Genomic DNA, 16,949 nt, shown 5'->3' on the forward strand with positions numbered 1-16,949 from the left:
TTGGAGCTGACCCTGACTCTGTGACCTGCTTCAAACCCAGCAGTGAATTGTAGGTTTGTGCTTCGGATACTTTACTGGACCGTGTGGTGCAGCTCGAGTCCCCTGGAATGACACTGTCCTCGTTCTCTCCTGTGTCCTGATTCAAAGCGCAGAAGTGTGTTTATATGCAGGCCAGATCCTCAGGACAGTGCCGAAGCCAGCGGGAGATGAAGTTTCTCCCCGGTGCGGGGCATTGTTCTTCACAACAGGGAGGAGAGGTAGATGGGTAAAAAAGAAAAGAGGGGTTAGTGCGATTGCTAAGAGCAACGTTCTCGTGCTGTGATTGATGGTGTGCAAATGAATATATCTGGCCCACTTCTGGTTCCGCTCATGCAAAACCACCAGAGCCAGTTGGTCCCAAGGCAACCGGTGACACGGGGACACTCACAGCTTGGACTATTTCTGCTCAGACTCTGTTCCGTGTCAAGGTTGCTCAGACAAGCGTGCTTGTCCCAGACTCCCTAGTTACCCCCGTTTTTTGCTGCTGGATACAGGCACAAATGGGGATATGGACAGGGAGCAGTTGTTAATGAATACTGCGGCCCTCATAATGATGCCTGCTAGACCCTCTGACTGTGTGAAGGACTGCGTTCCCGTCGGTCGCGCCCCGTCAGCTGGTGAACTCGCACCTGACCCGGCTGTCCCCAGAGAGTCCACTCTCAGGCTCGGCTGAGGTAGGAGCAGATGCCTGTGGACCTTTTCATTTTTTTTTTTTTTTACATTGTTTGGCTCAAAGGCCCACTGTGAAATAGAATAATCAAGAACAAAACAGCAAACTGAAATTCCCCGTGGCTTCAGGAAATTTTGCTGCAGTTGGTGTTGTGCGGTGTCTGAAGCTGATCAGGTTCAATGGATGACTCCAAAAATCTGTTTTTGTATTACAAATGCTTTTATATATCTACAGAATGCATTTCTCTAATATGTTTTTCAACTTTTTGTGTATGTTATACTCCAAAATTAAAGGCACACTATACAAGATTTGTACATTAATATACCAGCTTTGAAATAATTTCGATGGTAAACAAACTCATAGTAGGGCGAATCATCCCGATAGCAAAACAGGGGACGCCGCTGGCAAAACAGCAATGCAAGTTTGAGAGGTGGCGCCACGACAAATCTGGCGAGAATCACGACTTGCTTTACGGCACGACGTCACATAGCTACATCAACAACATATGAAGCAGCCTCTATGGAAGACACTAGCACGCATTTCAGACGTGAATCATGGCAGAGTCGACAAAGAAAGCACGGGTGGAAGAGTGCAGAGACGGCTCTGCGTGAGTGGTATTTATGACAGTAACGTTAAATACAAGTACTCCACAGCGAATCTAGGGGGCGCTGTTTGAGAAAAACGGAAACTGCATAGTGTGCCTTTAACCTAAGAAATTAACTTGGAGCTTATAGACGTATAAAGATGTTTTAAAACACCTCCTCCCAATGGAGGATGCAGTGATCAGAGCTGTTTTTGTCGTGTGACGTGGGATTCATGATAACGGAGATATAAGATATGCGATAGGGATGTTGCGGTGACGGATTTTTTCCACCGGTTAATCGACGTGTAAAAAAAACGGTAATCCCGGTGTCACCGGGGTTGCGTGTCGGGGATTTCGGGTGGCCGAAAATGCGGACGTGCACACGTCTCAATTTACTTTCACTTTAATTAGCGGCAATTCAGTAGCATTTGTTTGAATTAATCATGGGTTAATTAATTTTATTCTTAATAAAAATACACAAAACAATAAGACACTCGCTTGTATTACACATCTTTATTGCTAAATGAATAATAACACACCATGTAAAAACTAAACAAAAGCACTTATGAAACACCTTTAAAGTGCATTTATTAACAAAACGAACCACTGCACACATCGTGCAAGTATCAAATACCCCTTTTCCACCAACAAGAACCGGGTGCTGGTTCAGAGCCAGAGCCAGAGCTGGTTCAGAGTTGGTTCGACTGACGAGCTTACTAAGAACCGGTTTGCCTTTCCACCGGCTAGAGAGCCACAACAGAGCCAGATCTTACGTCACTGTATACGTCTCATGTTGCCCAGCAACCGCTAGTGCGGTAGCGCCAAACACTCCAGGCTTGTTCGAGATGCATCGGCTTCTCGCAGATCGATCGCCGCATGACATCAAAGCACTGCGATAGCGATCTAAAAGCACAAGGAGTCGTATGCTCTCCAAACACTCCCGCAGCTCCGATCGGTCCTCGCCGCTCCGGTGCATCTCGAACAAGCCATCAACAATAACGGACGTTGCAATACTATGGATGCTCATGGGTTTGCAAAAATACATCGGAATCCAACGCGTTCGTGCAGCTCGCCGTAACTTACATAGACGGATATTATAATCGAGCTGCTATTAGCTCGACTAGCTGCTATTTAAAAATGGCGGTCACAAGTTTCTATTCGTCTTGTTGGTCACGGTAACCCCGCCCCCAGCCCCTGACGCAAGCGGTTCTTTCTTGGCTCCGTTCTAAACCCTGCAATGATTTGGTGCTACTTAAGAACCAGTTTCACTGGTTCGGAGCTGGTGCTTTGGCGGTGGAAAAACAAAGAACCGATTTGAAACTAGGCTCTGGCTCCGAACCAGCACCAGTTCTGCCTTGGTGGAAAAGGGGTAAAAGTATTCGTTAAATAAAGTGCCTGCCTTTTTCAGCAAAAAACAAACAAAAAAAAAAACACCGCACAACCATCGAATATGAAACGAACGAACATCAAAAACTTTGTTAAATAAGGTAGCCTACCCGAATAATCACTGGACACTTAAGTGCAAAAAAAAAAAAAAAAACTAATATAAAAATTAAACTCACGTTTGCATTTCTCTTTGAAACCAGATCTCCCGCCATCCTTTGCCAGTTAGCTCGCCTCACTCTCCTCAAATGATAAATGAATTCGGACACCTGCTGCTTTACTGCAGCGCTCGTTCCGCTTACGCTAAATTACGAAGGCACGTAATCACTAACTGAATTAAGTGCTTTATTACTATAGGCTAAAACTTCAACACGATGGGGACGGTGCCGGTGGTCAAGTGCTATGACCGGTAGGTGGGTTAAACACCGTGTATCACCGGTAACACCGACTATCGCAACAAGCCTAATATGCGATGAAAAGAGCAAATAGAAGGGCTAAGAGACAAAATCTCCTGTGACAAGTAACTTTCGGCGCTACATCATTAGGGGCTTTCGCACCGGAGGAACCTTTTCATGGTTACAAGAACTATTGGCGGAAGTACCCGTATTTTGGCGTGTTCGCACCGCAGGAACTAGAAACGATTTTAGTTTTAGGAACTCCTTTTGGAGGAACTATTTTAGCTCCTACTTCAGAGTGGGGTCTAAACCAGCACTATAGGAACTATCTGTGACGTTAGTGTACACCGATTGGCCAAAGTATTCGCCAAAATAAAGGTTCGCCGCGCCATCAGAATAAGTCACAACAAGAAGCGCGGCTTATGTCACTTCAGAGTTCCTACTGGCGGTGCAAATGCAACCAGGAAAACGCTCCTATGGGAACCATTAGTTCTCGGGGAGCCACCCTGGTGGCTAGTTCCTAGAACTGAGTTCCTATATACTACCCGGTGCGAAAGCCCCTTTGGTCACTGAACATGCTGATTGGTTGAGTTCATGCTGCATTTTGATTAGTTGACTCCACGCATTTTATTTCAACCAACATTTTTAAAAATCTGTTGCGGTGCGTGCAGTCCTACGTCACCGGACTAATTTGCCTAATCTTCATGGTACTTTAGACTGCGGTGGAAAAGCAACAGGTCTGGGGGAAAAAAGAAATGTGTAGCGTAACATTTAGACGAGGCCCAAAACAAATAGGAAAATACAATTTTGTGATCATCTGAATTAAGAAAACAACTTAGAGAAAATGAAAAAAAAAAAAAATTTAATAATATAAATATTTTATAATTAGAAGAAATTTTTACACATTTTTATTGTTGTAGGCTAATGATTGTTTAGTTATTATTGAGTCATTATTAAAAAAAAAACATTAAAAGTAGTTTCTCCATATTGCTTATTGGACACTTCAACAAAAAGAATCTGCATTGTTTTGGCTGTAGAAAATCAATATCAGTTTACTGTAAATCTAAGGCAATGTAAACTCATAGAATGCCAAACTTTTAAAGCCTGAATCCATCAATTATTTGCCAATATATTGTGTATCTTAAAGGTATAGATTACTAGCATGGGTTTCCCCATGCTGCCTTGCGCGCAGCGCGATTTTATTCATGCTGCTAGGCAGCCTGGACACCATGGACCAGATTTTCCCCTCAAAACGGGAACCAGTAACAGAACGGGGACGGAGCAGCAAGACAATGACGACGTCTATGCGACACACCGAAACAGTTTGTTTATATCTATGGATCCAGCATGGCAGCAGACGCGATGTTACCTTTCGATGCAGCCTTAGATAGTGTTCTAAGTAGTTTAGAACGCAAGTTTATTTCGTCTTCTTCCTCGTCGAATTTCTGTCGCTCTACATACGCCATCTGGTATAATTGAAACGATTGGCTATGAGCTACGTACAGGCACATTTGATAGACATTCATAGCGCCCAATAAACGTCTCTGGGCATTCGTAAACCACGCCTCAAATACGAGAAAATGAACATGTGGTTCCCAGACCACGTCTCAATGAGAAGAGGTCTGACGTTAGCCAGGCTAATAGATTACCCAAAAATGAAAATTCTGTCATTTACTCACCCTTGGCTACTTTCACATTGTTTTTGGGATTGACAACCACATTTACCCTCGAAATGTCCCGTTCACTTCACACAGCAACTTACAGTAGCGTCTCGAATACTGTCTGTATGAATGTGCAGCAGGAGTCAAGCCCGTTTTCTCTTATCCGTAACATCAGTAACAGTGACCTAAGTAATATCAAACATGGTGATATCTATAAAACTGAAAAGCCTCATCACTTTTGACACAACAAGAGTCCAATTGAGCGGGGAGTTTATTTATATCTGAGTGAAGAGCGGAGCATTTGAGTCGTGCATAAAACACAAAACTGATGTGAGCAGCTCCAGTGGAGAAAAGTTACTGTTCCCTAAAAAAACAAAACCACACATGAAACCCTGCTACACACTGTAGACACTGTATGATGTGACAGACAACTAGTTGTCCAGTTCCGTTCACACAGCGCAGGTTTTCCAAGAATGTGGTTGTGAGTCCTGAAAATGTACGGGTGTGATTTTGGATATAGAATGCGATTGCCACCGTAACTATATTAATGACTCAAATACAGGACTGACAACCACGTTCTATTGCTGTTTGAGCATGGCCCATGTTACTCAAATTATTATTATTTTTTGTCCATACAATGGAAGTCAGTGGTAACCAAAACTGTTGGGCAACCAACTTTTTTGTGTTCATCAGAAGAAAGTCATACAGGTTGGTAATGCCATGAGGGTTAGTAAATGATGACAGTTTTCAAAATGTTAGGATGACGAGGAACAAATCTGCAGAATAGTATGCTCTGCTTTGTGATATTGAATAATTAATAAACTAGTAAACTGAAATATCCATAATCTGCAGCAGTGTATTGATATTTCAGATTATTTATTAATAATTATTTTGTATTGTCTGGTATCATTATTTGGTCAAATATGAATCGTTTCATTGAAGTTATGAATACACATTTTAAAATGCACAAGTATTATAATTATTCAGCTTTAGACTGTCTAAAAAGGCTCAGATATGTCCTAAACTTTTACACTTTAACTTGGCACTGTTCATTTCTTTATTATGTGACAGTCCCATCAACAGCATACTGATATATGTTGAAAATGGATATGGAAGGGAAAATGATGCCATACGTGCAATCTGTGTATAATTGTTATTGTGTAAAAGGGGGCACAAGTGTGAACCTTGTATCTCGTCCTGCTTCCAAATGGAATTGCATTGCTTGCTGAGCTTGCAGGAATCATTTTCAGAAAAAAAAAAGGTGGCTAGTTTCAAGCTGAAAATTTTTGACATGTTGGTAACCAGATAAATAATGCTTGACCTGTGAATTAGTTTCCCACTGTATCTTCCACATTATTGTTTTTCTGGCAAAATTTAGAATCATTTTGGAATGTCTCATGTAAACACATTTTGTAGCATTCACCTCGACACAATGTAGAAGGCCTGCTGCAACCTATTCATAAAAAGCAATAGCAAACATGTTGCATAAAAATAATCCAGTTATACAATATCCCGCTTTATAATTTGTCAAATGATGTGCAATAGAGTGGTACAAGGATGACCTCAGAAGACTAATTTGCCACTGGTTTCTTTGAGATTTTCTAATGGGGTTTTATATATTTTTATTTTTTATTTTTATTTATTTATTTATGAGTAAGAGTAAAATAAAGCCTATGGTAAACATAACTTGATACTTTGACGCTTTGTTCTACAACATAAACTGCACACACTCACAACCCAAACTGTCTTATCTAGTTACTTATTAGAAACGTACGTTCAAAAGTAAACATAACTGCTTCAAACTTTGTGTTTTCGGTATGGGTGTGTGCAGTTGAAAAACGTCAAAATATAGCCTTATCAAGTTATGTTTACCACAGGCTTAATTTTACTCATAAATTGGAAACCCCATAATAAAACCCCATTGGAAAGTCTCGAGGGAACCAGCGGTGAATTAATTAACCAGGTTTTGATGTCATGCACCACTCTATACCCGCTAGGATTGACCGACTTCAGATTTGACATCGACTAGTCGCTGATGACATCATTAATGAACAAATAAGCCTAAACCTCGTGCTGAGACTTGAACGCGGGTTGCCTTGTGCACAGTATAGTTTAGAACGGCGATTAACTTATGTGTACAATAAGCTGTTTAAAACATGCATTCACCCGATAGATTTTGAGCATCCAGATAGTATAATCTAACATATTGTTGAGCGCTCTCGGATTATGTATTTATTTGTCATTTTAACTGTTGGAAATGAAGCGTAAAAGTGCACTTTAAAGATTTCTTGTCCTGTTTCGCCATCTATAGGCCATGATCAGTGACTAGTCGACATCAAGCTTAAAGTGTCAGGGCATAGTTGACTAGTCTGTGCAACCCCTAATACCTGCAGTCCAGCGCCAAAATCTTACATTTCATTCCGAACATGATTTTTTGGTGACGAGATTTACCAGGATTGAAGTTATGAGTGTGTAGTATAGTAGCAGTGGTGGTAGTTACAGGCCATGGTGTTCGGCCTTACACCGATTACATTACTTGCCTACGGCCCCCACTGTCGGTTTGCATTTTAGTAGAAATAAAATCAATTTAGTTCAGTTGGACAACGGACACTATAGTTATGAAGTGAGTCGCGTCTGCTCCATAGAATAAGAAAAGCAGAGCAGAGCTGCAGCAGTCACGTGACGAGAGTGAAGCGCAATGACTGACAGGGCTGATGGCGGAGGCAAAAGCGCAAGAGAACTTTTGTTAATAAAAGTCAAACACACATATTTACATAATTCCTGAATGAATCAACTGTTTGAATTAATACATTATGAATCAATAATTAATGACTCAATGACTTATTAAAAGCCTACTCATTTAGACATTTACCGCCAACTACTGGCAGTTTTAGTTTCTTATTTAGAATATCATTTCATAAAAAAAAAAAAAAAAATATATATATATATATATAGAGAGAGAGAGCTGGTAAGTCCCGCCCCTTCCGCTAACCCCACTGGACCTCTAGGTTGAAAAATCGTCAATGCAAGTGAATCGGAGAAAATAATTATTTTCTGGTCCCGTTTGAATTGTGCCATGAATGTGAACATATGTTGTCTGTGAATTTTTTATATAATTTTTTGTGTAAAGAATGCTACAATTTAGCGGGTAGAAGTTTGATATGGTTAGACTTTGTGTGAGAGCACTTTGTGGACTACAACTCTTCGCTGCTTTCGACGCGTTTGAAACGTCACCACCACTCGCACACGGACACTAGCTCACGGATCCCGCTAAACATGGCTGTGTCTTTGGTGCACTTCACCGCCTTCTTTCAGGGAGAGGACAAAATCGTTGATGTTGGCGAAAACCACGGGTAAGTCAACTTTATGGGGTGACGTCACATAGGTGACATGTAGTCTTTCTCGTTATGCCTTTTCCACAACTGCTAGCCGAAGAATCATACCATATACTGTCAAACTCGTAACACGAAAAATTATATAAAAAATTCACAGACAACATATGTTCACACAATTCAAACGGGACCAGAAAATAATTATTTTCTCCCATTCACTTGCATTGACGATTTTTCAACCTAGAGGTCCACTTGGGGTTTTACGGGTGGGCGGGACTTACCAGCTCTATATATATATATATAATTTTTTTTTATTAATAAATTCTATGTTGAATCAAATAAAAACTCTTTTTCTAATACTACTTTTTGTAATGTCTATTTGATGCTTTTCTCATTTAACACAATAATGACTTTAAATGATCTTTTGGGGGTAATTTCACTGCCAAATTGAATGTGCGATTAATTAGCGATTATTTAGATTGATTAATCAGCAAGTCATGTAATTAATTAGATTAAACATTTTAATCGCTTGACTGCCCTAAAAAAAGTACATTATTGCAGTAATGAAAATCTTAAGAAGAATTCTCAAGAATAATATGAGAAACTATCCAGATGGCAATGAGAATGTAGGTTGAAAATGTGCTTAAAATCAATGGTCCTAAAAAATAGAATTCATTATTTTTATGTAGCCTATATAATAATGAGTCCTAAAATATGTCCTGGGCATTTTTGTGAAGTTCACCTTTGAATCTCTTTCATTAAGTTCACATAGATGAAGGTCATTTGTTTTATGAATCAAAACAATGTATTTCTATGTAGCTATTCACACCGCTGCCTAAACCTTTTTTCAATCACAAAACATTTTTTGTTTAAGTGAGTTTGTCAAAAAGGGTTTTCTTCATGCGACATTTAAACACTCATTAACCAATACGATTTACGCTCTTTTCTGGAGCTGCCACTACACGTACCCAACACATTTAGATGCGTTAATGCACAGAAAGATATTTTGCCAACTGGTAGAAGTCCAAAGGGTAACTGCATTTAGCAGTAGTTCATGATAAATGTTCGCTGAAGCACATCAGAGCACTCGCACAGCAGCTGTAGAGGCTAAAGGATGCAGACAATGTGAAGGTACACGACTGAGCATCATTAGAGGCTAAGCAATCATTGGCTGACAGGCCTGACTGAGATCCACGTTTAGTTCATCTCATATCAGATCTGTGCCCTCACCTGCCGCTAATAGAGCAGCAATGAAGAAAACAAGCCAGCCATTTCACTGGCCCGTTCTTTGAGCCTGGGTTAATGTAACTATTCATCATGTTTGGACCCCATGTGCCTTTAGCTTGAATAGCCTCTATTAGCAGTCATGTGATTACAGAACACCTTCACAGATATCCCTGTGCTCTTTTCAGGTGATTGATTTTCTCATGGACCTTGAGCATTAGTGTGGAATTGATTGTTAGTTGGACCTCCAATGGGCGTCATAGTCGCAGACTGCTTGCAGATTGTCAGTGATCATTGTAGCAGGGTTTATGTCTTTGAAACTTAATGCTTGTCTGTTAGATATCTGTGTCTAGATTTCATTTAGGCCAATGTTGACATTGGACTTAATTTTAAGTGGACATAACAATTTTTTTGCTGCATATTGTAAGATTGCAGGATAGTTTTTTGGTCAGTGACATGACATTGATAAATAAAAAAAACATTAAAAATGCAATTCATGCACTGGCTTAAATATACATCATTGAACATGATTTTAAAAAGTTAAAATCCATTTTTAATTTTTTGAGGGGGAGGCATAAAATCAAACATGTCGATGATATAATGTAGAAAAAAAATTCTGGCTTACAAATGGCAATGTTAGTTGATCATAACATTTGGTTTCAATTCAATTAACATTTATTTGTATAGGCCTATTAGCCTGGCTAACGTCAGACCTCTTCTCATTGAGACGTGGTCTGGGAACCACATGTTCATTTTCTCGTATTTGAGGCGTGGTTTACGAATGCCCAGAGACGTTTATTGGGCGCTACGAATGTCTATCAAATGCGCCTGTACGTAGCTCATAGCCAATCGTTTCAATTATACCAGATGACGTATGTAGAGCGACAGAAATTCGACAAGGAAGAAGACGAAATAAACTTGCGTTCTAAACTACTTAGAACACTATCTAAAGCTGCATCGAAAGGTAACTTCGCGTCTGATGCCATGTTGGATCCATAGATATAAACAAACTGCTTCGGTGTGTCGCATAGACGTCGTCATTGTCTTGCTGCTCCGTCCCCGTTCTGTGATTCGTCCCCTCGCTGAGGCGAAAATCTGGTCCATGGTGTCCAGGCTGCCTAGCAGCGTGAATAAAATCGTTCTGCGCTTAAGGCAGCATGGGGAAACCCAGGCTATAGGCCTAGTGCTTTGCACAATACATATTGTTTCAAAGCAGCTTTAAAGAAAATGCATGTATGCACGAATGTAAAAGAATGTATCTACAAATTTATACTTTTTTTTTTTTGTCCTTTAACACATTCTGTTGACTATTAGTAATGTTGCACCTACATGTCTACTAACTCTCAGAGTGTTAGTAGAGTATTAGTAGACTGTTAGGGTTAGAATAAGTTGACATGTACTTGCAAAGTTACTTATAGTCAGTAGAATGTCTGTTGGCGGAGTCGCGGACCATAACATTTTATATGGTACAACTTTGTGAATTATTATTTAAAGTCCCTGTGAACCGAAAGTTGCAACCGACTTTACTTCAGTGTTGTGACGTATTTCCAAGTGAATACGCCACAACACTGAATATTGAATAGAGGGCATCAAACTGACGTCATCAGAGAGGGAACGCCATTCCAGAGCGGAAGCAAATCTTCAGATTTTGATTAAATATTACCACGACAAACTTTTTTTTTCTGTGTATTAACTTGCATGGTTTAATTGTTCACCAGAAGACTAATAATGTGCAGTAACAAACTAAATGGTGTCAATTTTTGATTTCATGTCAACTTTGAATTAGATTTTTCGTCCTCCTTTTCATTTCTGTATGTCTTTGATACTCTTATTTGATAGTTTACCTGACAAAATTGAAAACATAATTTACTCACCCTCATCGCTTAACATGTATGACTTTCTTTCTTGTATGGCAGGGTTTCCCAAAATGGGGTTCTTGAGTTGATGAAACGCTAATAATTAATTGAATCGAATGTAAAAGTAAAGAAATAAATGGGGATGCACTCTTAGGCTAAACAAACTGAAATTGCTTTATAGATTAGTGTGATTTATAAAATATTTAAAAAGACTGCAGTGCAATTTAATTAGTATATAGTCTCAGGGTTCCAGACTACGGCCAAATGGTCGCATTTTGCGATTGTTTTTCCTGCCGGTGCGACTAAATTTTGTTAGAGGTCGCACTGGTGCCACCAACACATTTCAACTGATAAGAGCTGCTCGTTTCTGTTGCAAATGAGAAACATCAAACATAAGCTCAACGAAAGCGGAAAGAAATTGTGCTACTCATTTGTTCTGCGACAGCGTTATTACACAGTGCTGGGAGATAAAGAGAGAAAGCATTTGAATTCACCACAGTATTAATAACATCGCTACTTGCGAGATCTTTTGAGAAGCATTCAAATACAGTGCAGAATTCTCTGATATAAACCATAGCTATCAGATCAAACAGCTCTGACGTGGATACCAGGAGAAATGTTGTGCAATGAATGAACAAGCTAAAGGCTTATCACAAACATTCACCATGGATTTAATGTAACCATGGTATTGTGGCAGAAATAGTCGAATGTTTTTACAGTATTCATTTCAGCGTAAACTTTTGAGAGTGAAATTCAAGCACTTTTCAAGGACTTTCAAGTGCTTCTCACTTTTTCCAGCACTTCAAATCTCTAAAAATTATCCAGTTTAAATGTTATTTTGGTTACACTTTAACTTACTGTACACTGTAAATGCACTTAAGTGTACTTGCCTTATATTTATCAGTACTGTAAGTAGGCTACACTGTAACTACATGGGTTTAGGGGTAGGTTCAGGGTTAGTACCTAGTTATTACCCAGTTATTGTAATAACTACACTGTAAAACCCAACAAGTTAACTCAACTCAAACCGATTGAGGAAACTGATTGCGGCAAACCATTTAAGTTTAAAAATAAATACATATGAGTATTGTGAACTTATAAATATTGATGACTCAATATATATATAAGTTCACAATACTCATATGTATTTATTTTTAAACTTAAATAGTTTGCCGCAATCAGTTTCCTCAATCGGTCTGAGTTGAGTTAACTTGTTGGGTTTTACAGTGTATAATAAGTACATAGTATGTACATGGGGAACAGGACTGTAAAATAAAGTGCTTCCGTTATTTTTAATGTGATGACCAAAATCATTATTTGTTCATCTATCAAAGATTTGACCAATTTGTAAATCTAAAAGTTCCAAGATGTTGGAAAATTAACACGTGGCAAACAAATGCTTTTATTTAAAAATAAAAAAAGATATGAAATTACCACTATAACCAGTAAATGGCGGCAGAGGAGCACTTATTAGCTTATTAGCCGTTTCCACTCCCTAATATAGTTTTTTTTTCATGGGTTATAATGAAATCCCTATTATACACTGAAGTGGAAGGGATTATTCAACATGTCCATGTGCTATTGAGATCTCGTGTGCACCCGCTTCTCAGACAGCAGAAACGGCAGGGGTGTTGAAAATGGAGCATGAATGAGGTGTGTATGCATTTGCATGTATTGCAATGTTGCTTCCCCAGTAGTGACAATTAGGTCTGCTTGGTCACAGAAGTCCAGGGTTCGGAGGCCTGAGATGGAGCTAGGGGATCTAAACAACAGGGCGGAGCTGGAGACCTTGAAGCCCAAGGTGGATCTGAGTAACGGAGGGCATGAAAGGAGCCAGTGGAGGTGGGGTCGAGGAACTGAATGGTGTTGTCAGTGGAGGAGGGAGTGGGAGGCTGGACGGGACCAGCAGCGACGAAGGAGACTTGGAGCTGGGTGGGACCATAGGCAACAAAGGAAACTTGAGGCTGGCCGGGACCAGCGGCCAAGAAGGAGACTTGGATCTAGGCAGAACCAACGGCTATGAAGGAGGCTTGGTGCTGGGTGGAACCAGCGGCGTCGAAAGCAGAACCACTGGAGACCTTGAGATGTGATAATCCAATTCATCATACCATTTTTATTGGGACCGGGTACAGCACACCCAGTGGGTGTATGGGCGAGGCTGCACTCCATGCCATCATAGTTCACTAGAATACAATATCAGATGGTGGACGTGTGTGACGTTGGTGCCAGCTCACCTACCTGTTCAGACTCTGTGACCTCCGGCGTTGGAGCTCTGGCTTTGGGGTCGGTGCGGGCTCTGAGTTTGCGGTGGGCCCTGGCATATCATCTGTATTGGGTGTGGCTGAAGGCTGGTTGGGCTCTGGGTCCAATGTGGGCTCAGGGCTGGTGGTCTTCTCCTCAGCAATTCACACTGTGAGAGGTGTCGCATTGCACAAGCACCCACTCCACATAATCTGCGAAACTCCCTCGAGGACCATGCCCAGACAGCTTGGCCTTAGTGGAGGTGTTGAGTCCAACATAATAAAGTGCATTGGCAATTGTATGGGTAGTGGGTCAGGTGAGCCAGATCTAAAAACTCATGGGAATGGTCCTTGAGGGAACGATCCTCTTGTGTGAGGCAGAGAAGCTGGACTGCTGGTAGATCCATTATAATCTCTTCTTGGCCTGTTCTTCTGTCAGCAGCGGTTGCAAGAAAGGATGAGTTGAAGTTGGATATAAGCGCGGCAGTGATTTTTATTAACAATAAACTGAGATACAAGCATGCAGGAGAACAAGGCGGACATTGAAGATAAAGGAAATCACTAAAAACTTAACGAGAACGGACAAAGAACAACAGAACTGGTTCTGATTCCTTCCATCTCCGGACATCACTTTTGGCCACTACTGTCTATAGTCAGGATTCATCACCTTATGTAGAACATTAGTAAAGCCAAACACTATTGGTTTGTTGTGGGTCTTATGACCAGTCACATGGTACTGAGTTTGAGGACACTGGCTACGTTTACATGCACAACTTTTGTTTCAATCGGACTGAATTCATACCGATTGATGAATCCGAACGTAGTGTTTTTCATGAACGCTAATCATGTGATCGGGTTGATATACGCGTTTATATGTCACAAGCTTCAAATCGAAACAGATTTTTTGACATGCGCACACTGCACAAATATACAGAGTTTCCCGCTGTTTGCGCATAATAACCATTCTCCTACATTGGTTCTTTATTTGTTTTAAACAGCAGACTTAATATTTATCCATTTCTGGTGATAATTTGGAGACAATGAGCATGAACCGTTGTGCCGTGATGCTTATATTGATCACTCAATAAAGATGCCCCTCCCCGCGCCCAAAAACAGTCGTCTGTGGATGAAAATCCAAAACAATGACTGTTGGGAAGTTGTCTCCACTTTACAGACGCTGAGTGAATAGCGTCATTACGTTATTTCTACATCATTGCACATGCGCAGTCCTTTCAGTTTCGGTTTTCAAAGAACAACCAAAATTGTTCTGAAGCATCACTGCAAAAAACAAACAAATAAACAACAACTTTTGGAACCTTTATTTTTAGGAGTATAAGTAATTGATGACAATTTTAATTTATGGTTGAACTTTACCATTACACTTCCCACAGATGTGAATGAAAGGATACAACAGCATCATGTGTGTGTATGAGTGTGAGAGAGAGAGATAGATAGAAGGAATGGGTGACATAAATGGGTGGAGTGTAAGAGAAGTGACCTGCCCCCCCCCCCACTCTCTCTCTCTCTCTCTCTCTCTCTCTCTCTCTCACACAATCCCTCCCTCGCTCCCTCAGCCTCGACTATAAATAACCGAAAAATGACTTTCAAGGTGCAGAGATAGAATCCATTTGGAATGTTCTCTAAAATGAAGAGTGATTTATGATTTCATACAATTCCTGCTGAAAGCATTCCAGGCTTTGCCCGGTCATCAAAGTCCTGCCAGCTCAAATCTATTATTTATCGCCCTGTATGTCTATGTGGCATCAGAACTTTATGGCAGGTAATGTTTGTCTTTAGCAAACATGATGTAGAAAAATCAATACCGGATAGGATAAATGGCATTAAAAGATGGCGGCGAGAGGTTATTTACACTTTTTAAAAACATCTTCAGTATTATCTGGACAGATATATTGAGGCACCTCTATATTGAGGTTAATGTGATACTTTTCCATAAATAAAATTAGGTTTCTTCAGTTTAGGTGACTTTTTGAAATGTCACAGTAATCCACATATATATATATGAAGAGTTCAGATGCAAAAGCCTCTAAGTGCCATCTGAAATCTTCTTCTAGAATGATCATTTTTGTCAAGCTTGTATGTGTATGTGCAGTTATTTGACTTTAATGACATTGAAAATTACCTATTAATGTCATTAAAGTAAAATTACTGAACCTAAATATACGAGCTTGACAAAAATGATCATTCTAGAAGAAGATTTCAGATGGCACTTAGAGGCTTTTGCATCTGATCTCTTCATATATATATATATATATATATATATATTTATATTTAATTCATTAATTAACATGAAACAATGAATCGGCATAATAAAAACAGGGACGTGCATTATGAAAGTCAACAGGGAGAATTCAATATCATGCCATCAAATTTGGACGAGGGTTTTTGGTCACACTGTAGGCGAAGCATGTGGGTGTCTAGAATCCCAGGATTCTCCATCAGTGAAATAGCCAGTGCTGGGGAAGATACGACGGGCCTGCTCGGAATAAATCACTTTTCCATTGTGTGTGTGAGATGGGGCTGTGCAAGGCCAGATGAAGAAGAAGAAAGATGGAGGGACAGGGACGCTTCAGTGCCTTAATGGAGTTGTTTTCAGCCCTGGTGCTGCTCAATCTTGCTCTCAGGGACCCCACGCGTTCCTTCGCCCTTTTTTACTGCGGCTTTCCGAACTATGTAAACTTCAGCTCAAACATCATGTAAATATACCATTTGAATCCATTGGCGTGTGAGCTAGAGCTTGTACGAGTACTTATTTTTAATAGTCAGCGAGTTATCCGGGAAATGTTTAACACTGTAAATGACTGTCCAAACGCTGTGCAGCATCAGCGGCCTTTGTCATTGCAGATTCATGCTGCTTGCAATTTCATAAGCCGTGTAAAAACAGTCATGACACTTCCATAGTTCTTCTATAGTTTATAATAGTAGATTTTTGTTTTGTATGTAAGATCGAGAAATTGATAAAATAACTAATAAATCATTAAATCCACTGAGAATGAGAAACAGTGTTATTTTTATTATTATTTATATGCTATAGTTTTTATTAATATTTTAATTTTCAGTTTTCATTTTAATTTTCATTCAATTTTTATTATATATGCTGATTATCTTATTATTTTTATAGTTATTTATTTAGATTTAATTCATTTTTCTTTCAGTTTTAGTTACATTGTTTTTTATTTATTTACAGTTAGTAATTTTAGTTGTAAGTGTTTATCTATTATTATTTTTTTTTCACTTTTTCAATTATTTTCAATTTCAAAATATTTTTAATATGATTGGATCATTATTGCAGTGATTATTATGTTTTATCATGTTATATGTTTGGGAATAGTTCTTCTAACCCTAATAGACACATCATGGCCATATTCCAGGATGACAATGTGAAGATTCCTCAGGCTCATATTGTGAAAGAATGGTTAGGAGGAGCTTGAAGGATCATTTTCACACATGAATCCAGACCTTAAATTCATTGAAAGTCTTTGGGATGTGCTGGAGGAGACTTTACAGAGTGCTGGACTCTTGTATTGTCAAAACAAGATGTTTGACAT

At 39.7% G+C, this 16,949-nt stretch overlaps 1 protein-coding gene across 1 annotated transcript in view; it reads left to right on the forward strand.

Annotated features, from left to right (window-relative positions):
• Positions 1-16,949, forward strand: part of chm (CHM Rab escort protein) — a 74,151-nt gene that overhangs the window by 10,960 nt on the left and 46,242 nt on the right. The gene's annotated exons all lie outside the window — the stretch shown is intronic.

This window comes from Scardinius erythrophthalmus (assembly GCF_964197995.2).
Source record: "Scardinius erythrophthalmus genome assembly, chromosome: 17".
NCBI lineage: Eukaryota > Metazoa > Chordata > Actinopteri > Cypriniformes > Leuciscidae > Scardinius > Scardinius erythrophthalmus.